At 41.9% G+C, this 25,221-nt stretch overlaps 1 long non-coding RNA gene across 1 annotated transcript; it reads right to left on the bottom strand.

The window, feature by feature from the left end:
• Nucleotides 1-1,473: 1,473 nt before the first annotated feature.
• Nucleotides 1,474-14,013, bottom strand: LOC115465276. The gene is made up of 3 exons (XR_003941378.1): nt 14,000-14,013; nt 13,622-13,628; nt 1,474-1,560 (listed from the first exon to the last, which is right to left on the bottom strand). It is a non-coding gene; the product is annotated as an uncharacterized LOC115465276 (long non-coding RNA).
• Nucleotides 14,014-25,221: the final 11,208 nt, after the last annotated feature.

The raw sequence follows: 25,221 nt of genomic DNA, 5'->3' as shown, positions 1-25,221 counted from the left end.
TGTGACAGTCTATATCCTCCTCTCAACCTTGTGTAGTTTGTAGAAAGTTGAAATTGTGGTAATTGAAATCACCCATTATTATTGTGTTGCCCAGTTTGTTAGCCTTCCTAATTTCTGATAACATTTCTACATCCGTCTGTTCATCTTGGCCAGGTGGATGGTAGGACACTCCTATCACTATCCTTTTCTCCTTTATACATGGAATTCAATCCATAGGGATTCCAAGATGTGTTTTGTTTCTTGCAGAATTTTTATTCTATTTGATTCAAGGCCTTTCTTAACATACAATGCTACCCCTCCACCAATTCGATCCACCCTGTCACTAAGACATATTTGTATCCTGGTATGGCAGTGTCCCACTGGTTATCCTCCTTCCACCAGGTCTCAGAGGTGCCTATTATATCTAATTTTTCATTTAGTGCACTATATTCTAACTCTTCCATCTTATTTCTTAGGGTTCTAGCATTTGCATATAGACATTTCAAACTATGTTTGTTGTTCCTATTTACATCTTGCTCAGTAGATGACAGTGTTAAGCTGCAATCTTTTATCTGATTTTTATTTAGGTACACCTGATCTACTATGGTCTCTTTTGCAACCTCGCTATCGAGATACCCTATCTTCCCTGTTTTAGTAATATCTTTGAAGGATAACTTGTTCCGAACCATGCATTTTTGAATGACTGTAGGCCTTCCCCCAGGTTCTAGTTTAAAAGCTGTTCTATCTCCTTTTTAAATGCCGATTCCAGCAACCTGGTCCCACCCTGGTTAAGGTGGAGCCCAACCTTTCAGAATAGGCTTCCCCTTCCCCAGAATGTTGCCCAGTTCCTTACAAATCTAAAACCCTCCTCCCTGCACCATCGCCTCATCCATGCATTGAGACTCCGGAGCTATGCCTGTCTCTTTGGCCCTGCGCGTGGAAGGGATAGCACCGCCAAATGCTACCCTAGAGGTTTTGGATTTTAGCTTTCTATCTAAGAGCATAAATTCGGCTTCCAGAACCTCTCTCCCACATTTTCCTATGTCTTTGGTACCCACATATACCAAGACAGCCAGCTCCTCCCCAGCACTATCTAAAATCTTATCTAGGTGAAGCGTGAGGACCGCCACCTTCGCACCAGGCAGGCTAGTGACCAGGTGATCCTCATGTCCATCAGCCACCCAGCTAGCTACATGCCTAATAATCGAATCACCAACTACAACAGCCATCCTAACCCTTCCCTCCTGGTCAGTAGTTCCTATAGACACATCCTCGGTGCAAGAGGATATTGCATCCCCTAGTGTGCTGGTCCTGTCTACAGGATTACTTCTAGCTTCACACATGACCTAGAAAACATACCTCTGTACAATTTATGAGGGTGTCTCCTGTTCTGCCTTCTCACTGGGAGATTGGCAAACAGTTTAAACCAGAGTAAAGAACATCACTGTGAGAAGATTCAGAACTCTTCAACCAAAATCTTCTTTAATACAGTAATTAAACAAAGAAAAATAACTTATAGTTCAAAGTGCTGAATAAGAGTTTTACCTTGCAAACTGGGAGTCTGTTTTCGATCAGCTCTCTCTCAAGCAAAAGAGGCCGGGAGATTTTCAGTCACATGCTGAATAGCAATGATGTTTATACTTTATATTCATGAAATCTTGATAGAATCACAGTATCTTAAAAGGATCATATAGGCAGTTTCAGTTCACACGAGAGATATGCTACAAACTAACTTTTTACAGCTCCAATGGAGAGAGAAGGGGGGGGGGGTGAATTGCCCATCATGCACAGAGAATAAGGCAAGCCATTAGAAAGAGTCCCATAAGACACAGGAAGCTGGACGTGCTCTGAAAGAGCCTATTACAGGGGAACTACAGGATTACAGGGATTTATAGTTCAAGGGCACGGTGTCATCTAATTATAAGATAATGTAAGCTGGTACAAACAATGCCTAATATATACATACAACAAACAGCCTGCCTCCATGCAAATGGAGGCAGAACATCTCCCATTTATTTAATGAAAGTATAATTACATAGCACCAAGAAAATTCAGAAGTAGCTGTCACCTGACAAACAGCTTGATAACGCTTACCAAATTTTTAAAGGGACACTGGCAAACAAAAAAACTCTGGAGGTTTAAGGCTGGCCTCTTTGTATAAAATATTGTCTGGCCATATCCTCATGGAAGCCCATCTCTATAAAACACTGTCCAGTCTGATTCTTTATTCAAACCACCGGGTTCAACAGAATGCAATCTTTAAATCCAGCACTATTCATACTTAACCTGAATCTTGTCAAAATCATTGCCACAAAGTGGAAATGTTAGTGCATTAAGTCCACAAAAATACAATCCTCAAAGCTGGGATTCATATTAAGACACTGAACCTCTAAAGGTGCCTCAGTGGCTTCCTATTAATGTACTGTTATTCAGTCATGTTTTCAACATGCCTGTAGTCTTCCCTATATAAATGTTCAAACAAGGGTACTCTACAAAGTACACTAGTCCAGCAGAAATACATGCAAAGTTGTGAGATAACTGAGTAAGATTGGAAGCAGGAAAATGTAACATAGTACCGTTATAATACTGGGGACATACCAAGACCTTTGTCAGTCTAGAGATGCTATTCCCATGATAGTTAGTTGGCGGCAGACAGTGCGGTTAGCTGCTGCCACCGGCACTGACCTGGATATCCAGCAACCGGCATTGAATATCCAGTTTCAGTTTTGGCCATAATTTGGTCATAGTCTGGAATAACCAGTACTTTTTTTGTGCCGGTACGGCATGCCTGCACCTTTTTTCTGAGGGCCGGCTCACCTGCCCGCCCTCAGCTTCCCGACTTTCCAGATCATGTTAAAAACAGTGTCCTTTTAGTAAAATTCTCTTACCCATGAATTCTATTATCATGGCAGAACAGCATTAGTGTTTTTACATTGCTAGTGACTTTGACTTTAAATATTCGTTCCAAATTGCAGATTCAGAACTTGAATACTGTTAGTTTGGCTTAGAACATTGAAAAGTTGGAGCAAACTTTGGAACAACTCAAAGCTGTCCAGGCTGGTTTGGTTTAAGATAAATTGATAGCTCATCAAAGGCTGAGAAAACTGAAAAATAACTTTAAATCCTTTAATTTATGGATTTTGAATTTTACTATCCTAAACCTTCTATTTCTTGTCCTTTGAATCTTTTTTGACGATACTTGAAAGAGGTTTTCAAGAGACCAGCGGAGGGGCTGCCACCTACTGAGAAAATATATTCCTTTCCATCACCTGGGAAAAGAACAGGATATTACTATAGAGTGTGTAGAGTAACTATTCTGAATAGTTCACAAGATGAGGCTGGTGAGAAAGTTACTTATTGGTTTCTTTTTTTTTTTCTCACAAGGCAGCGAATCCATGATGGGACTGTACTTCAGGAATTGTTTGGCTCTTCTTTTTGGGTCAAAAGGTACAGATTTTTCCTGATCTGTCTTGCTAGACTCAGAAAAGAAAAGAGAAGTTTCTAAACATGAGTGCTGAGACATTGGCCTTAGATCATATCTTTATGGTCAATTTCCTTGTAAATGTATACTTTTATTTATTTGTTACATTTGTACCCCACATTTTCCCACCTATTTGCAGGCTCAATGTGGCTTACATAGTACCTGAGGAATCCTTTTGCTAAGGTGCGCTAACAGATTTAGCACGGGCTAATGATTAACATGCACCAAATGATAACATGTCATTATATTCCTGTGGGTGTCCTATAATTTAGCACACGCTAAATCTGTTAGCTCACCTTAGTAAAAGGACCCCTATGGTATCAAAGTTTCAACTATGTTTTCTTTGAATCCTCTCAATTAAGAGTATTACTGAATAGTAAACAGTGTTAGCTTAATTTAACAAATAGATCAGGGGTGGGCTGAGGGTCATCAGTGTGAAATGGCTACATAGGTGATTAATCTCTCTTAATGTGACCATTTTTTCCTTGTGGGTTTTTTTTCCCCCCATTATTAGTTCCATTCCATGGGCTTTTCCTTTCTGCCTTTCATTATTTTCAGAACTTCAGGGATTTGGGGATATTTGTTTATTTATTTTGGTAGATTTCTTTTTCCTTTTTGAATGTATCATCCATGTACCCTTTGCATTGTTAAGTGAATGATTAACACAACATGGTATCTGCATAATAAAATTAAAAGTTCTCTCAATAGCTGCTGAGTGGAGTCCTAATACTGTCCAGTGTTAAAGGTTGCTGGCCTAAACCTGTTGAATTTTAGGACAAAAAAAAGATTTAAATAGATCAGACTGCAACTGTTTTCTTTCTTGGTGCATGATGATAATAACAGATCATGGCTGGCTCAGCTAACACAGGTCTGTTTAATACATTTTAGTGGATACTGCCATTATCTAAACTGTGCAATCGCATGCAAAAGTTTGAGAATGCTTGCTTACAAAGGTTAGAATTGAAATAGCTCAAGGTGTACCTTGGGTCACTGTTCACGTTAAGATAATAGCTTAATTGCCAAAATTAATGTAACTACAGTGCTTTGATTGCAAGAACTATGACTTCACATTAAGCTCTTTCTCCCGCTCCTTTCTCTTCCTTCCTTTCTCCTTTAAAACACTTGCGCAATTCATGGGAAAGGAATGTAGCACAGTCATGGATTCTTGAGGAACTGAGGAGAAATATCAGCTATTTAGAAACTCAGACTGATGGAGAGGAAGGAGACATAAAATAAAAAATGAACCACTGCTGAAACATTTACTGGGGTGTGGTACAGAAGTGGAGGAAAAAAGAGAAGTAGAGGTGGATGATTTGTGGTGCACCAGCCCAGCTCTGGTGCTTCCAATGGGAAGTTTATGTCAGGGGGAACGGATTCACCAGTGCTTGATTGTAAGTCTGTGCTGTAAGTCCCCTCCCCCCCCCCCCCACCCCCATATCACATAAGCTATAATGCCATGCTAGAACCGGGCTTTTATTTTACTAGAGTCTCAGGGCTGGTGGAGGTAGGGTAGCAATGGTGGCAGAGGGAAGGGAAGAGGGAGATGATGCTGAACATGGTGAGGGAGGTGGGTAGGGAACGAAAGATGAGATGTTAGACTGGGAGTGGGTAGAGAAGGAGAGATGAGATGCTATACCTGAGGAGGAGGAGGGATGAGATGCTAGGCATGGAGGGGGTAGGGAAGGGGAGATGCTGGATTATAGGGTGAATAGGAGCTTGAGCTACCCAAGTGGATGGGGGGGAGGCATGGCTGAAGGTTCACCTAGGGTGTCACATACCCTTGGGCTGCTCAGAATAGGAATGTGAAAGGGTGAATGAGTGCAGAAGAGAGAACGGAGGGGGGTGTCAAATCATAAAAAGGGCATACAAAAAGAGGTTTGATTCTCTAAAAATGTGATAGTTGTGCAGTTCGAGAGCTGAGTTTGAAAATATATTGTTAGCAATGAATGTCTTTATGTAATGGTTTTATATGTTATAGAGTTTTTATACAAGCCACTTCAGAAACAAAGGAGAAAAAAAAAGCCTTCCAGATCTAGACACAATAGCAAAAAAAAAAAAAAAAAAAATTAATCCCTTTCTTCAGCTCTTGAAAATGCCTTTGTGCTTAAGCAAAACAAAACAAAAGTTTAATCTTGTTGCATAGAAATGCAGGCTCAGCAATTATATCTTTTTGAACTTTGGTCACTGTCTTCTGCCTTAATGAAAGGGCAGAGCAAATTACGAGATAAGTTACTGGGTTGCAGTAATTACAGCAGTGTCATCTTTAAATGATTACAGCAATCACTAACCTCATGGCACGTGCCCGGATCTGCCAGGCTCACCTTGTCTGCCTCCCACAGCATGGTGCTAGTGGTGCGTGCAGTGACCTCACCACCATCCTTAACATTTCAGAAATTCCAGGACACTGTTCTTACGTAAAGCCTGCTCCATTGAAATTAAAAAAAAAAAAATCTGGTGACTGTTTCTTTTGTGATTTCTGTAAAGTAAACCAACTATTGTTAATAGGTAGAGGTTTAAACTTTCTAAATCTGAATAAGTGAATTAGTATGGCAGATTACCAAATGGAAAAATGTTTTCAAGTAAAGCATACAAAATAAAAGGCTTACAAGATTATTCCCCATGGAGCAGTTTGTAGAAAATATGAGTTCTCCAGGAAAATTTTGATAAGATAGTCATCTAAGTAATTTCCATGAAAGCTTATAGAAATGTGAAACAAACACAGCCAGTTCTAGAGCATTTGGGGAGGTGGGAGAGGGCAGGAGGATTATAGCTCAGCTTCTACAAAGGTGTGAGTACTGAGGCTGCTGTTGTGCTAATATATTTTATATTCCTTATCATCAAAATTTATAATCATTGATAAGATAATGATGTGCACCAAATAGAACAGACATTTGGGGGTACAGCACCAATACAAATGTAATAAACACCCTAGGCAAATCCTCCAATTTGCAAACCCTACTCCCACCCCACACACACTCACACAGTCATGTATTGAGATGAGCACAAGTACTTTTACACAATCTATGCACAGGCAAGCTAGAGACAGAGTTGGGATGTACACATACACACAATTAACTTTCAGGCCCCAAGGTACCACCCTAAGATTGTGATAATTAGACTCTAAAACATAAATCACCCCAGCACAATCCTGTGAAAACACATAATTTGACAACATACTTTTACATTTTTAAACTTATTTTGTGTGTATATATAAACACACATATACACACAGTGATGGAATAAAGGGAACCCCCAGATTTTGTTTAACAGTGTAATTTAAGCAAATTTGGATAATTTGTATCAACATAAACATCAAGCAACACTGCATAATTGACCGCCAGAATTTGCCACTTTCTTATTTTTTCTACCATGTAAAAGTGATATCAATGTGAAGTCACTTTTGCATAGTATATTAACTGTAAAAATGGTGTATACTAAAGAATATAGGAGTCCTTTTACTATGCTGTGCTAAAAAGTGGCCTACGGTATCACTAGTGTGTGGGTTTCCCGCTCACTGAGGCAACTTTTAGCACAGCAGTAAAATGGTTGCATTTTCTATTTCCCCCCATTAATAGCCACATGCTAAATTCCAAATTTGTAAAACAATCACACTGGCTACCTTAGCTGTATATTCACTGTGGGACCTCAGATAATATCCTCTTATAATACAGATGTATAGATGTATCGGACCCAGGGGTTGATGTTACTGTCCGACATGCATGTTTCGCCCTTGTCAGGGCTGTTTCAAAGACTACCCCCTACGAAAAATACGTAGAGATTAACTTCAATGATATGGTGACAGAGATATACAGTTAATTTCTCATACCACCCCACCATTATATACATCCCCTCTTGCTTACCCTTTGCTGCTTAGCGCCAGCTCTGCTTCCAAATTAAAGGGTCATTCCCTTACAAAGATGGCGGAGGCGGTGTCTTTCTAACCACATTTTCTATTCTAATCAGCCTGACGTCACCCATCTGATTAAACGTTAATAATAATGATAAAACATAAATGCACTAATAGTGTGAACCAATGAAGAAAGGTGTGCAGAACTCATTGCCATTCAGTAAAATTGGTAATGTGCACAGCTGAGGTCGCCAAGATAAATATACTGTTTAATGACTGTTTGAACTGGACTGATAGAAGGAGGAGATAGTGGGAGCTGATTTATATTATAAGTAGAAATTCCAAATTTGAACATGGCCACCAGCATGTGAACCCTTACCGCCACCTACTTACTAGGCAGTAAGGGCTTACACACAACCCATGAGCTAATTGGTAGTACGCAATGATACAGCTGTGCTAACTGATTAGCACTGGGTACGCCAACTTTCTGTCCCTAAACACACCCCAGCACTAAAAATTATAAAATTATTTTCTATTTTTAAGCTCGTGAGAAGCACGTGCTGATCCAAAAACTACCATGGGTCGCCTGAGTAAGCACATGTTAGTGATTACCACAGCTTAGTAAAAGGACCCCATAGAGTTCAACAAACTAAGCATTACAGTGTAAAATGAATTATTGTTCAATTTCCAACAAACAATTGAACATTGGACGTTCAATTAAGCTTCTGAAAAAGACTGATGAAACTTGTACAACAGAACGTCAAAAGAATAGTGACTGCATGGGAAGAACCTGATCAACCTGTGATCAATTCTGAAATGACAGTAGCATACGTGTCTTAGCGCTTGTGTGTCTGCTCGGGAGGATATTTTGAACAAATTCTGTGACTGATAATACCCTTGTCATTTACTTTGTTACTAATTTTAAAAGGTCACATATGATTTTGCTAAATTTATGCTGGACAACCGTTACGTTTCACTCCAATTTTTGAGTCTTGTATTTCACAAGGTATGTGGCAGCAACATTAGGGTGTGGTAACGTGAATTGTCATTCCCTTGCTTTCAATACATGTCTGCACATGTACTGAATATTTGACTTAAATAGATGTACAATAACTCATGAGGTAAAATGCATGGGTTCCCTTTTTTTTCCTTTCACCCTCTACATATTAAGCGCAGTTTCCAAAAGTCATGTAGTGAGATGAGAACAAGTACTTTTACACAATCTGTGCACAGGCAATCTAGAGACAGAGTGGGATCAATATTCACTTGCAGTTACCCAGCCAGGCTGTTGAATATCCTTATAGACTACCACGGTATTATATGGATAGTGGCAGGCCAGTCAATGGGTGGAGCTAGGACAGAGTTCCCAGTTATCTTATACCACAAGACTACTGCTAGGGGTCACCAGCAACATTTTAAAGCTGCCACGGGAAGGAGCAACAGTGAGTAGGGATTACGCCTGCCTCAAACCCATAAACACCAGAGATGACGAATGCAGGCCTTTTAGGGGCCTAAGGGAGGGTGGAGGGTGTTATTGGGGGAATTTCAAGGTGGAGGGGATGTCATTGGAGGATCTTTGGTGTAAGGAGAATAATTTGGAGAGGACTTTGAGGCCCAGGAGAAGAACATAGGGGGTCAATTTTGGAGTGGGGGAAGTTGTTAGGGGTCTTCGGGGCACAAAGATGTTATTCATGGGCAAGGGGACAGTTCCTCATTGTTTAGCACCAGCGCCAGTCAAGTTCTTCTTTCAGAAAAAGTGGTCCCAACATTATTGAAGAGCCTTTCACTCAGTACACTGGTTGGAGGAATGACCAAAAAGCGTTTAGCACAAATTTGGGTAGATGTGTTCAAGTTGTTTCCACCACAGAATTGGCTCTACGGTTCTTGGTAAGCAGGGTTCTGCAAGGAATTTGCTGATTTAAGTTTCAACCTCAGAAGATTTTGAACTTGTGCCACCATAGCAAATTTGAGAATTAGAGCAACCCCATGCATCCCAGAAGTCAAAATCGGCAGAAGAAACTTTTTTTTTTTTTTTTGCTGGGTGTTCTGCCCTCTAACTAGGGTGATTGGCATGCAGTTTAAACCAGAGTATATAATATCATTATGAAAAGACTCAAAACTCTTGAACCAAAATCTTCTTTAATGCAGTAATCAAACAAGGAAAAATAACTTACAGTTCAGATGTGCTGGACAAGAGTTTTTGCCTTGCAAACTAGGTGTCTGTTCTCCAGCAGCCCTCTCTCTCTCCATGCAAAAGAGGCTGGGAGAATGGCAGCAACATGCTGAATAGTAATGCTGTTTATACTTCCACACACACTGATAAAATCTTGGTAACGTAACAGTAGCTTGAAGGGGATCATACAGCATAGGCAGTTTCAGTTCACAGAGGAAATATGCTGTAGACTAACTCTTTCAGACCCAAGGGTGAGAGAAATATGGGGGGGGGGGGGGGGGGCCATAACTAGCTCAGCATGCACAGAGAACAAGGCAAACCAATAGAATGAGTCCCATAAGTCACAGGGAGCTGAACATGTGCTCTGAAAGAGCCTATTACAGGGGAACTACAAGATTGCAGGGATTTGTCATTTAAGAACATGACACAATTCCTGCCTCCATTCAAATGGGGGCAGAACACTGGGAGGTTCAGCAACTTTGTCTTCAGACAAATCCTGGTTGTCCTGCTTATCTGACACATGTGGTGATTTGGAAGAATATTCCATGAAAAATTTGTGAGCAGATGAGAAAATTTTCAAATGTTGCCTCTGTTTGTTTCAGGTCATCATACTGTCTGTAATTTAAACCTTGGCTCAATGCATGTAGCAACAATAAAAAAGTCATCTTCAAAAAGAAGTGAAAAGTGATCATTCACATATTTCACTTTATCTGACAGGATTTTTTTTATTCCATCATTAGCAGTGCGTTTTTTCTAGCAAAAAAGGTGCTGGTACTCAAATGCCAGGCCACCCTTCAGGGGTGGGGTGATCACTGAGGGACCCACCCCACAATAGCCAGGCCCCCTGCAACCAGTCACAGAATCTATGACAAGGCAGAATTGGTGTGTAGAGCCTGAGCTCTTTCATTAAAATTTGGGGACCATGGGTCAATTTTAGTGGACAATGGACAAGGTGCCGGTACTCAGTACCCCCAAGTAACCCCCTCAAAAAAAGCCCTGACCATTAGACAAGTTATTCCAGTATAGGAACAAAGACCTTACAGCAGGCAAAATGACAACTTGCTTATTTTGCGAGGTAGTTGTTCGAATGGCTTCAACAGAAATATCATACTATTCATCAATGACCACTGCTGCACATTTAGATCCTTGATATCATCCGCTTCAGGAGTGAAAAGTAGTACAGCCCTTCTTTATTCAAGCAAACGTTCCAACATATAAAATGTTGAATTCCATCTAGCCACATCAGCTAGCAACTAATGCTGAGGCAGATCCAATTCCAGCTGAATGGCATATTGATGAGATGTGGCACTGGAAGAATATTTAATGTGTCCAACCAGTTTTCTGGATATGTGACTTAATGATTTGACAGAAGTCTCTGAGAACAAGGAATCATGAATACATAATTGGAGTGTATGAGCAAAACAACTGAGTCCACTGACTCCAGTGTCTTTCAGAGCTTTTATTTATGTTGGCCCCATTGTCAAGTAAGACAACATGGACTCAGCTTTTGTGAGCATTTCCAACAAAGCTTCTGCCAAATGAGCTTAAGTGTGACTACCATGAAAACACTCCCCTCACCTGCTCAACCGCAGTCATGCTGCACATGTTTTTTTTAACATTAAAACTGCTGCACTGGCTCTCATCGTCTGCTCTCTCCAAACTCAGGGGATCTTTTACTAAAACTTAGGTTGAGTTATCTGCAGCAGGGCCCATTTTATTCCTATGGGCCCTGCTGCAGATAACCCAAGCTAAACTTTAGTATAGGATGACCCCGACCCCCCCCCCCCCCCTCAGAGTTTAAAGTTGCTTCAGTCCCCAATGTGATTTCAACTGGCAGGGGGTGGGGCATACCCAGCTGCACTTCCCCAGTCCCTGCTCTCAACTCCTGTGCCCAATCAGACAGCAGGACTGCTGCTGACATCACTTCAGGAACTGACTTCTGCCTGCAATGCTTAGTCCCTGGGGGTGGGCTTGCCAAGGAGGTTTGAGAACAAGAGATGGCATGACATCAAAAAATTGAAGTCACTTAAGGATAATCTATGTTTCTCCTTCCCTGCGCAGCTGTCGGTCTGCATACACTCAAAGCAAACAAACCTATGAGCTGTTGCATCCATGTTGTTGTTCTTTATTGTTGGTAGCATTTTTATTTAATCTCACTTATATTTTCAAACATGCCAGCTTGTGCAGCATATGGATGTACACAGAAGAAGTATAATAACAGAATAACTTTTCATAGGTAGAGTTATACATTGTTATAAACTATAATAAGTGTGCCATTTGGAGGAGCTGGTTATAGGGACACCCTAGCATGTGTTATATTTGTGCAGAGATTTTTTTTTTTCAACTGGTAAAGGGCAGCTCAAACAGACATCATGTTATAAGAATCAGGTGCTCAACATTCAGAGTTTCAATCTATTTAATAATTTACTTACTTATTTATGGCAGTTATATCCCACATTAAACATGAATTAGGTTGAAACCTGGGAGCATTTAAAATCTTTTTTTTTCCTGTGCCTAGATCAAAAGATAAAGATGGTTTGTGGGAACTTGTTTTGTTTTGTGGAATGCAGTGGTTTATTATGAAAATGCACTTAATATTGTTTATCACTACTATTTAAATGAAAGATATTAAAAAATGAGGGTAGAGCTACCTTCATGCAGAAGTCCAGAGTCAGTCTAAATGTGCCAACATTTTCCAGTTCTGTGATACACATTTATTTCTTCTTCAAGTCAGTTTTCAACAGCATTTTCTCAGTCATTACCCAAATGTGAACACAATTATAATGTTAATTAATACATTTTGGATGTTATTGAATTCTATTATTCTGTCTCACTGTATTTCCAGATTTGGCACAGTATACGTCATCACAAGGACAAAATATAAGAAAACCAATGGCCCGCATTAGGGGCTTATAGCCCGTTTAGTTAAGTTTAAACAAATGAGAGATCTGCATGAAAGAAAATATTTATTTTTATTATTTTGTCTTATGAAAACCACTTGTCCCTAAAACATGCTCAAAACAGAATAATCCATTTGTACAAAAGAGATGAGGTGAACATGTGATCCCATGTGCCCCAATGAAAGGAGAGTTTAATTTTACTTCCAATTTTTATAACTCCAGGCTTCCCAAGGCAGGTTACAACAAATTAAGATGAACCCATCAGTAAACAGGATATACTCACTGAAATGTGGCCATGTATTACTGTATTGTATAGAACAGTGTAGAAATATGAGCACAAAATACATCCTTTATTAGTGCTGTTTCCACCAGCTACAATAATTTTTGAAGCTCTTTTAGTGATAGTCAGTTTTGATTTCATATTTATATATACATATGGGATGCTTTCAAATAAATTAAAAACTGTCAAATAAGTACCTTTTAAGACACTGTCTATCCAACTGTAACAGCTTTTCACTTTTTACAGTTGGACCATGCATAGGCGGTCCATTATTTCTAATAATCAGGGAGGGATTGTGAGAGGACAAGAAGGGAGGAGGTAGGGAATTAGAAAGTGAGAGTTGGGTAGAGGAAGGGAAGGTTCAAGGGTAGTAATTCAAGGAGAGATGGGCGCGCTCGGCCATTAAATGGAAAAAAGAAGGGCGCCAGAAGCGAGAATTTGGGTCACTTTTTCTGGACCCTTTTTTTTCATGAACAATTCCCCAAAAAGTGCCCCAACTGCCCAGATGACCTCCTCTGACTCCCCCAGTGGTCACTAACCCTCTCCCACCAAAAAAAAAGAACTTTAAAAACTTTTTTTGCCAGCCTGTATGCCAGCCTCAAATGTCATACCCAGCTCCATCACAGCAGTATGCAACTCCCTGGAGCAGTTGTTAGTGGGTGCAGTGGACTTCAGGCAGGTGGACCCAGGCCCATCCCCCCCTACTTGTTACACTTGAGCTGGTAAATGGGAGCCCTCCAAACCACCCCCAAAACTCACTGTACCCACATCTAGGTGCCCCCCTTCAGCCATAAGTGCTATGGCAATGGTGTAGAGTTCTGGGGAGTGGGTTTTGGGGGGATTTGGGGGGCTCAGCACCCAAGGTAAGGGAGCTATAGACTTGGGAGGTATTTCAATTTTTTTTAATTGTTACAAGTGCCCCCTAGGGTGCCCGGTTGGTGTCCTGGCATGTGAGGGGGACCAGTGCACTACAAATCCTGGCCCCTCCCATGACCAAATGCCTTGGATTTGTTTGTTTTTGAGCTGGGCGCCTTCGGTTTCCATTATCGCTGAAAACCAATACCGCCCAGCTCAAATCCACCCAAATCCGATGCATTTGCCCGGCACCAACCGTATTATCGAAACAAAAGATGGACGCCCATCTTTTTCAAAAATACGGTCTGGCCCGCCCTTTCGCGGACCCGTCCTCGGAGATAGACGTCCATGGAGATGGGCGTTCGCGTTCGATTATATCCCTCTATGGCTCCTGCTGGGCTTTGTATTCATCCAGCAACTCCTGGTGTCATTCTCATATTTGGCTATTCTGGAGCTGCCTAATACAAGTAATACAAGTAGAGACAGAGAAGAAGTGGGAAACTATAGGCCAATAAGCCCTACTTCAGTGATTGGAAAAGTAATGGAGGCACTACTCAAGGATGGGAGAGAACGTTTCCTGGAATCCAAAGGGTTAAAGATCCTAGGCAGCATGGTTTGACCAAAAAAAAAATCATACCAAACAAATCTGATCAATATCTTTGACTGGGTGACCAGAGAATTGGATAGTGGACATGTGCTGGATGTAGTCTACTGTTATGGCGGTCCTCTCAAAGTTAAGACATAAAGGGGTGCCTAGACTGAGGTGCTGATTTACAGAATTTCCCCAAAAAGGTCTTGTTCCCACCAGACAATAAAAGAACCAAAGTATGCACAGAGTTGCAAGATAAAAGACTTTTCTTACCTCTCTGCTAGCTCTCTGGTTCCTCAAACATAAGTTTTGTAGACATAGTCGGATGGTCTGCTTTCTACTCTGGATCTCCATTTTTCTTTGCTCTGGACTTTTGTCACCCTTGGCTGAACCATGCCTTCCCTGCTGAGCCCTCTAGAGCTGGGCCTTTTAATATAGCCCTGTGAGAAAGTATGCTTAAGGGGAACCAGTGGTGTCCTACACACTTATCACAGTAATCCTTCTGGAGACATCAATATAAGAGACTACCTATTGAGGTACTTTGGTGGCTACATTTATGGCACTGTGTGAGAGGGATTTAGTTTTGATAGGTTTTTTTTCGGGAATGGGTTATGCCAGGGGTGTAGCTATGGGTGGGCCTGGATGGGCTCAGGCCCACCCAACCAGTTAGGCGCCAAAGTGCACAAAAGACTTTCTGCCACTGTTCAGCCTCAGCCACCTCCCACCTGCTTTTAGGCAGCCAGCAGCTGTCCCAGTCCTCCTCCTACCTGCCTGTCTAAATGTTTTAATTTTGTTTCGTTTTTGTGCAGTACGCCGTGGGTCGGGTCCAAATGTGCAAGTCTCATCATGATTAAGCGCTGCAGCATGCCCGCGCCGCTACTGCTACTTTCTTGCTAACTCCTGACTCCCAAAGTTTGCCAAACTTTGCTTGCTCCTGCTTTGCTGCTTGCTCCCCGCATGTGCATGATGGTGCTGCAGCCGCTGTGCCGCATGGGAAAGGCTTTCAGCTTCTGGCTGTCGGCTGTGTCACGGGCATGGCTCCTCCGCAGTGTGCTGGGTTGTGGGTGCCTTCGCTGGATGCGATCAGCCTCATCAGTTTCCTCCCCCCCCCCCCCCCCAGCAGCACTTTCCTGCAGCCCCATACAACAGGCACAGGAGCCAGCACCGTGCTCTACACCATCTGCCACCATGCGCAAGCAGCTGCCCAGGTAAAATAAATATTTATTTTATTTTATTTTTTAACGTGTACAGAGTGTAATCAAAATGCTGGCTGGTGATGGACTTCTGGGTTGGAGTGAGCTCCTCACTACCTAGGCCAAAAAAAGGTATATGTAATCATTAAATATGCCTTTTTTTGCCCTAGGCAGTGAAGAACCCACCCCTACCCAGAAGCCCACAAACAATAAATTGTAATATTGCCCAGGTTAAAATTTTTAAAAGGTTGTCTATTTCTCATGCTGTTGGGTTTTTGGGTGGGGATGGTCTCTGCAGTGTCCAGGTTAAAATAAAAAAAAAAGTGTATGCAGTTTTCTGGGAGGAGGTGGGCTCTGCAGTGCCCAGGACATTAAAAAAAAAAAGTCTTCTATTTAATGGGGATATGTAAGGGGTAGGACAGGGTTGATACCTAGCTATGGGATGGATGGTGGGGAAGGGAAGGGCTGATGCCTAGCTATGGGATGGGTGGTGGAGAAAGGAAGGGCTAATACCAGGCTACAGGGATAGATGGGGGGGGGGGGTAAGGTAGAGAAGGGAAGGCATTATTTTGTTGTATCCCAGGAAACACTGCTCATACTTATATACATAGTGCCCACCCATATTAGCTCTGGGCCCACCCAAAATGTCAGGTCTGGCTATGCCACTGGGTTATGCCTTTTCATAGCTTTCTAATAAAGGCTTTTCCTGATGTCTCCTCCAGAACTCAAGAAGTTTGGAGACAATTCCTTAAACTGAGACCCAGAACATTTCCTCCAGGTAAGTTTGTTGTTATTGTTGAAATTCCCAAGAAAAAGCCTTATTAAATATCTGGGGAAAGAATATTTTTTGGAATCCTTTACAGTTGATAGAATTGAGTAGTGTATGGTAGGAGACACTCATCAATCTCAGAATGTGGCAGTTAATATTCCAATTTCCTCTGGAAATTGAGGGTTATGAGTAAGAGTAAAATAGTGATATATCGGGTTTTTGAGTGCATTGTTACTCTATTTTCTTTGTTAAATTACTTTTAATTTGTTTTACTCTTCTCCCTTTATTTTCTTCATTAAAGCCCTATTTTTAAAGGTTTCTTGTTATTTTTTTACTTGATATTTTTTGTGGCTTGATTTATATTTTGACCTATGTTTTCTTGTGCTCTTTTAATTTTTGAGAAAATTAATAAATATAAAATTATATAGAACACTGCAAACATAAAATCAATTAATACAGTCCACATCCTTTCCAATATATATTTACTAGCCGTTAAGCCCGTTAAAACGGGCGCGTATTGGAATGTTTTTTTCCCCAAGGCCCCCCTCCCGTTGCAGCTGCAAGGCCCCCTGCCATCCTCCTTCCCTGCCAGCTGCAAGGCCCCCTCTGTCCCTCCATCCCAGCTCCAAGGCTCCAGTCCTCCCCCCTTCCCAGCTGCAAGGCCCCCTGCCCGCCCTCCCTCCCAGTTCCAAGGCCCCAGGCCCTCCCCCCCAGCTCCCAAGGCCCCCTTCCCTCCCTCCCAGTTCCAAGGCCCCCTGCTCTCCCTCACAACTGTAAGGGGCCCCATTCCCTCCCTCCCTCCCAGTTCCAAGGCCCCTTGCCCCCCCCCCCCCCGTGCCTTCTTCCCAGCCAGCTGGAAGGCCCCCTTCAGTCCAGCCCTCCTAGCTCCAAGGCCCCCCCTCCTTCTGAGACCTCCCATGTCCCCTCCCCCCCCCAAGGTAGCCGCTACCGCCCCCCCCCCCCCACCCGGCCCCTCTCTTCGTTATTCAACTTACAGCAGCGCCAAAACAGCAGCAAGCTGCAGCTCCCGTTGGCCTTCCTTCACTGCCTGTGCCTCGCCCTCGTGTGACGTCACGTCGGCGAGGGCGGGGCACAGGCAGGGAAGGAAGGCCGACGGGAGCTGAAGCTGAGCTGCTTGCTGCTGTTTCGGCGCTGCTGTAAGTTGAATAACGAAGAGAGGGCCCGGGCCGGGTGAAGGGGGGGTGGCGACTCCGGGGGGGGCGGTAGCGGCTACCTTGGGGGGGGAGCGGTAGCGACATCAGCGGTTCCCTCCCTCCCCTTCCGCGCAGTTTCCCTCTCTGTCCTGCCCCCCTCGCCCCATCATCACGTCTTGACGCGGGGGCGGGACAGAGAGGGAAGTCTCTACTGCGCATTTGCAAGTGAGTACGGTCACTTGCCTTTTATATGTTTGATAAAAAACAACTAATAAAATATTTCCCCAAAAAATGTTTCAAAAGAGCAGATGCCAAGGATAAGAATGACAGGTACAGAATGCTAAGAGCCTTTTTGACCTAACAGAGAAAGGGGAGTCTGATATATAAAGAAAGGACATCTGATCTAAAAGCTCACAAATTAGATGTTGGTACAATAAAGTGCATCATCGTCTATAAATCATGCACTATAAGTCATACAAATGGGACTAACCGCTTAAAACACTGTTCTCTGGATAAAAACACAAGCACAAAAAGAATCTCTGAAAATATAACTTTAAATAGAAGCCACTGTATTCCATCTTTCCCCTCAGACCTTCCTCGTTCAGCCATTACCTTTACAGTTAGGGACATAACAGGCTAGCATGAATATTTAAAATATGCAACTGCTGAAAACATTCTATGAACCGGCATGTCATCTTCACAAAATGTAAAGTGCTACACTCACTGCATTCTCCTTTTCTTCTCCAAATAATAACACAACTCCTACAAAAACTGTCCCTCCTAGTTAACACGCCATGCCTCCTGTGGCCTATGTGGTTCTTCTCTTTCTTGTGTGTGCTTGCAGCTTCTTTGCCTCTCATGCTGTCTTGATTCCTCTAATTACCATTTCGGCCTTTCACACATTGTCATTTTCCCTTCACCGCAGGAAGGAACCTAAAAAAGACATGAGTAGCAAAAACATTTACTTCTTATCTTTTGTTCACTAACATGAGAAACGAACCACTCAGCTTGCATTCTCTTCCTCATATCAACTGTATGTGGAGACAAAAAAAAACTCATTTCAAAGAAAGAGCTATGTATAAAATAATATGCTTCTTGAAAAATGAGCAAGTCAGTTTATTTTGAAAAACAGCAAAGATCAATGTTTCTCTGCGCACTTCCAAATCTGAAACTACAACATACAGCCTATTAATCAGGGTTCCCTGGTCTGATATACTGAGGAAAGTGCTGTAACTTCCAGTCCTTGCAGTGGAATTGACCAGTCCCTAGGAAATTGAAGGAGACCAGGGCCAGGGTTGGACCACAGAGCACTAACATTCCATTCAACGTTCCCCCTGCCTAGCCACTAACTAGCCGTTGGTGGCCTTAAAAACACTGACCGCTGCTGACTGAATATGAGCTGGTAAGCATTTATTTACTGTGGCAATTAACCTGCATTAAATTATATTATCACCTCTATGATGTCACAGTAACTACGTACACAACTAAAAGATATCATAAAAGCATAATTAAAAAATCAATTTAAAAACATTCCATTGCTTTCTATTCTATACTCATAACACGTGGAGGGTAATTCTATAAAAGCGTGCTTTAGATTTAGGTGCCCATTAGAGTCTATTCTGTAAAGGAATGTAGGTGCATACTTTCCTTTGTAGAATACTTGCATAACTGGATATACACTTATATTTAGGTGTGACCACTTACACCAGCCATACAGCTGGTGTAAAAGCTCGTACCTAACAGCAGATACACATCTACCATCCTCTCACAGAGAGGGTGATAGATACCTGGAATGCCATCCCACGGAAGGTGGTGGAGATGAAAACAGTAATGGAATTCAAAAATGCATGGGAAAAACACAAAGAAATCCTTTACAAAAGGCATGGAACCAAACAAGCTTAGTGCTGAATTTACATGGTACTGTATTTTTAAAAACTGCCATTGCTGAATATTAAGTCAAATATGTATTTAATTAAATCAACCCTCTCTATTCTTAATTACTCAGGGTCAAGTGAAAGAAATATGTTTCTCTTAGATAGAGAGCCTGCTAACTTCCATGTGGAATATATTTCATTACTTACATCCTTTTTTTATTCCTGAGCATTTAGACCAATTAATGGTCTATTAATCAAATTATAGCAATGTTTATTAGAGCCAGTGATTTAGGATACAGTTTAAAATATGCAGAATGTATCATAGCGTGAAAGACAAAAAGATTGCAGATAAGAAGCTGGAGTCTGTAACAGTGGTGTCGTCAGAAATATTTTTTTGTATGAATTACATTGTATTCTGCAAATTTAGATCACTGTGGGGTCAATAGACTACAGTTTGCCTTGAGGAAAAAGGGGATTACCATGGAACAAACCCTTTTCCTTATATACTAACCGGGCTGATATTCAACAGCACTTAACCAGTTAGCACCATTGATTATTCATGGTTAACACCTGCACTGAAGCCAGCTAACTTGTGGGCGTTCTGGGGGCGGAGTTGTCAATTAAGTGGTTAAGTACTGATATTCAGCCCTTGACCTCATAAGATAACCACTAAATTGGGGTCACATAAATAGCAGTCATCTTTAAGAAGTTCAGCTTATGGGGTCATGGGCTGGATATTGCACTTATCCACAAATGCTTTAGCAGCCAACCTAAAACCGGATATTCAATGCCGGTGCCTTGTCATGGCCCAGCATTGGATATATGGGAGAATAGCTATTGGTGGACTTAAAAACACTGACCACTGCTGACTGAATATGAGCTGGTAAGCATTTATTTACTGTGGCAATTAACCTGCATTAAATTATATTATCACCTCTATGATGTCACAGTAACTACGTACACAACTAAAAGATATCATAAAAGCACAATTACAAAATCAATTTAAAAACATTCCATTGCTTTCTATTCTATACTCATAACACGTGGAGGGTAATTCTATAAAAGGGTGTTTAGATTTAGGTGCCCATTGGAGTCTATTCTATAAAGGAATATAGGTGCATACTTTCCTTTACAGAATACTTGCATAACTGGATATACACTTATATTTAGGTGTGACCACTTACACCAGCCATACAGCTGGTGTAAAAGCTCGTACCTAACAGCAGATACACATCTACCATCCTCTCACAGAGAGGGTGATAGATACCTGCAATGCCATCCCACGGAAGGTGGTGGAGATGAAAACGGTAATGGAATTCAAAAATGCATGGGAAAAACACAAAGAAATCCTGTACAAAAGACATGGAACCAAACAAGCTAACCGCCTTTACCAGAGAATGTGGTAAAGGCGGTTAGCTTAGCAGAGTTTTAAAAAGGTTTGGATGGCTTCCTAAAGGAAAAGTCCATAGACCGTTATTAAATGGACTTGGGGAAAATCCACTATTTCTGGGATAAGCAGTATAAAATGTTTTGTACATTTTGGGGATCTTGCCGGGTATTTGTGACCTGGATTGGCCACTGTGGGAAACAGGATGCTGGGCTCGATGGACCTTTGGTCTTTCCCAGTATGGCAATACTTATGTACTTATGTACTTAATCTTAGTGTTGATTAGATGGCAACATCAGTAAGTGGAAAGCAAAGCCAGTGCTAGGCACAATTCTACAGTCTGTGCCCTGAAATTGTCAAGGACATATCAAGATCAAGTATGCATATGCAGTATTACATCATGCCTTATGCTATGAATTTATCTTGTTGGGCAGACTAGATGGATCATACAAGTTTTTCTGCTATCATCTTCTATTACTATAGGGTTCATTTTCAAAAGAGAAAAACATCCACAAAGTGGCATAAATCTGCATTTGGATGTTTCTCTGATAACAACATCCAAATTGGTATTTTCAAAACCAATTTTTAGATGTTTTTCTATGAAGTCCTTCAGAAGTGTGTTCAAATCACAAGGGGGCATGTCAGGACATGTTAAGCATGGTATTTGGATGTTCCTAACACTTGAACGTTTTTCTGAAATAATGGAACAAAGCAAAAACATCCAGGGCTATAAGTTGGACATTTTGGTCTAGACCAGTTTTATTAATGAATATGCCAAAAAAGTGCCCTAAATGACCAGATGACCACTGCAGGAATAAAGGAATGACACCTCCTTACACCTTCAGGGGTCACTGACCCCCTTCCACCCAGGAAAGATGTAAATTAAGCAGTACATACCAACCTCTATGACGGTTTCAGATGTTATGGCCAGTCCTATTAGAGAACCAAGCAGGTTCCTGGAATAGCCTAGTGGCTGGTGCAGTGCACTGTGGAAAAGCTGACCCAGGCCTATAATCCACTCTATTGCACTTGTGGTGGAAGGTGTCAGTCCTCAACCCCCCCCCCCCCAAAAAAAAAACCTACTGTACCCACATATAGTGCCACACCACACCACTCCGTGAACAATTGCACTGGCTTCCTATCAAAGAACGCATCTCTTTCAAAATCTGCACCTTGGTCCATAAGATTATCTATGGAGTAGTCCCAGATTACATGATTGAACTAATCAATCTCCCAATTAGAAATAGTACCAGTTCATCACGGTCTTACCTGAATCTCCATTACCCAAATTGCAAAGGACTAAAATACAAGACAACCCATGCGTCCAACTTCTCTTACATAGGCACGCGCCTGTGGAACGCATTGCCACAAGTGGTGAAAACAACTTATGAGTACCTAAAATTCAGAAAGTCATTAAAGACTCACCTATTCGGAAGGGCATATCCGAATGACCCAACTTAAATGACTCAACCCTGCAACACTTCACTATTAAAGATTATATTGGACATTAATGAACTCTTTTACCTCAACCCAACTTGATTGAATCTTATCTTCCCTATCCCAATACAACATATCTTCCCTATCCCAATACATTTTGTACCTATCCCCTACCGGATTTGGCGAATGCCTTCATGGTATTACAGTGGTGGAAATAAGTATTTGATCCCTTGCTGATTTTGTAAGTTTGCCCACTGACAAAGACATGAGCAGCCCATAATTGAAGGGTAGGTTATTGGTAACAGTGAGAGATAGCACATCACAAATTAAATCCGGAAAATCACATTGTGGAAAGTATATGAATTTATTTGCATTCTGCAGAGGGAAATAAGTATTTAATCCCTCTGGCAAACAAGACCTAATACTTGGTGGCAAAACCCTTGTTGGCAAGCACAGCGGTCAGACGTCTTCTGTAGTTGATGATGAGGTTTGCACACATGTCAGGAGGAATTTTGGTCCACTCCTCTTTGCAGATCATCTCTAAATCATTAAGAGTTCTGGGCTGTCGCTTGGCAACTCGCAGCTTCAGCTCCCTCCATAAGTTTTCAATGGGATTAAGGTCTGGTGACTGGCTAGGCCACTCCATGACCCTAATGTGCTTCTTCCTGAGCCACTCCTTTGTTGCCTTGGCTGTATGTTTTGGGTCATTGTCGTGCTGGAAGACCCAGCCACGACCCATTTTTAAGGCCCTGGCGGAGGGAAGGAGGTTGTCACTCAGAATTGTACGGTACATGGCCCCATCCATTCTCCCATTGATGCGGTGAAGTAGTCCTGTGCCCTTAGCAGAGAAACACCCCCAAAACATAACATTTCCACCTCCATGCTTGACAGTGGGGATGGTGTTCTTTGGGTCATAGGCAGCATTTCTCTTCCTCCAAACACGGCGAGTTGAGTTCATGCCAAAGAGCTCAATTTTTGTCTCATCTGACCACAGCACCTTCTCCCAATCACTCTCGGCATCATCCAGGTGTTCACTGGCAAACTTCAGACGGGCCGTCACATGTGCCTTCCGGAGCAGGGGGACCTTGCGGGCACTGCAGGATTGCAATCCGTTATGTCGTAATGTGTTACCAATGGTTTTCGTGGTGACAGTGGTCCCAGCTGCCTTGAGATCATTGACAAGTTCCCCCCTTGTAGTTGTAGGCTGATTTCTAACCTTCCTCATGATCAAGGATACCCCACGAGGTGAGATTTTGCGTGGAGCCCCAGATCTTTGTCGATTGACAGTCATTTTGTACTTCTTCCATTTTCTTACTATGGCACCAACAGTTGTCTCCTTCTCGCCCAGCGTCTTACTGATGGTTTTGTAGCCCATTCCAGCCTTGTGCAGGTGTATGATCTTGTCCCTGACATCCTTAGACAGCTCCTTGCTCTTGGCCATTTTGTAGAGGTTAGAGTCTGACTGATTCACTAAGTCTGTGGACAGGTGTCTTTCATACAGGTGACCATTGCCGACAGCTGTCTGTCATGCAGGTAACGAGTTGATTTGGAGCATCTACCTGGTCTGTAGGGGCCAGATCTCTTACTGGTTGGTGGGGGATCAAATACTTATTTCCCTCTGCAGAATGCAAATAAATTCATATACTTTCCACAATGTGATTTTCCGGATTTAATTTGTGATGTGCTATCTCTCACTGTTACCAATAACCTACCCTTCAATTATGGGCTGCTCATGTCTTTGTCAGTGGGCAAACTTACAAAATCAGCAAGGGATCAAATACTTATTTCCACCACTGTATGTAAGCCACATTGAGCCTGCAAATATGTGGGAAAATGTGGGATACAAATGTAACAAGTAAATAAATAAATAAATAAAGGTGATACCTGCAGCCATAAGGGCTATTGTAGTGGTGTATAGTTGGGTACAGTAGGTTTTTGGTGGGTTTTGAAGGACTCACCATACCATGCTATATAAGAAGGTAATGATGAGATGTGTACCTAGGACCTTTTATGTGAAGTCCACTGCAGTGCCTCCTAGGGTGCCCCACTGCTCAATTGGGATGCTTGTGTGGCCAGTCTGCAAGGAAGCTGGCTCCTCCTAAGTCCCGATGGCTTGATTTTGTGCATTTTGTATTTAGACTTTTTTTTAATGGTCCAAAAAGACAGACGCACTAAGCACAACAACATCTAGGAAATGGTTATTTTCAAAGAAAAAAGATAGACATTTTTCTAGTATGAAAATGTTCATTTTCATTACTTGATATTTGGACATTTTCAGCAAAACGTCCAAAGTCAGATTTAGATATCATATCAAAAATGCTTGGGAAGTGCAGATTTAGGTACGTTCATGTTGATTCAGATGTGTTTCTAGTTGGTAGGTCGATCAAGACTGTCATGTATCCTGGGGCTTCACCGTAGATAATTTTGTGAACCAGAGTGCAGATTTTGAAAGCAATTATTTCCAATACAAAGACACATTTTACTTGCAAACCCATGGTGTGGTGATGGGACCAACTGTAGCCCCCACTGTAGCATGTTTATACATGGCGCATTTTGAAGATCTATATGTTTATAATTCATCATACAGCACTAACATCATTGCATGGAAAAGATATATAGACGATGTGTTCCTGATATGTATCCCATTCGGCCCCATAGCTTTGTCCACCTTCAAACTCTTTCTTCCGTAAACAGCGCAGTATCCACTCCATTCCCAGATGTTCCCTCGGCAGCCGACCACAGTCCTTCTCCAGAATTTTCCTCCATGAGCACCGAAGAGAAATAATTGTTTAGCACATTCGCTTTATCTTCATCACTCTCCACATAGCCATTCTCATTATCTTTCAGTCTCGCAATTCCATTCCTATCTCTTCTCCTTTCTCCAATATATCTGAAAAAGGTCTTGTCACCTCTCTTTACATCTTAAGCCATTTTTTCTTCCACTCGCACTTTCGCTAGCCATATTTCCCTCTTCGCTTGAGTTTAATCCAATAATCTTTTCTGTGATCCTCTCGTTGCGTTCTTTTGTATTTCTTGAACAAAGCCTCTTTTGCTCTTATTTTTTCAGCTACATGTTTGGAGAACCATATAGGCTTCCTGCTTCTCTTGTTTTTGTTTACTTTCCTCACAAAAAGATCAGTCACCATATTTAGAGCAGCCTTTAGCTTGGACCACTGTTTTTCCACATCTCCTGCGCCTTCCCACGCCAACTGCTCCTTCTTCAGGTATTCCCCCATTTTATCAAAATTTTATACCTATGATATGGCATTTAGCACATGCTAATCTTCATTATTGTGAAGTAAT

This window comes from Microcaecilia unicolor, chromosome 3 (assembly GCF_901765095.1).
Source record: "Microcaecilia unicolor chromosome 3, aMicUni1.1, whole genome shotgun sequence".
Taxonomy (NCBI): Eukaryota; Metazoa; Chordata; class Amphibia; order Gymnophiona; family Siphonopidae; genus Microcaecilia; species Microcaecilia unicolor.
Note: the sequence above shows the minus strand (reverse complement) of the source record. Positions and strands in the feature narration are given on the sequence as shown.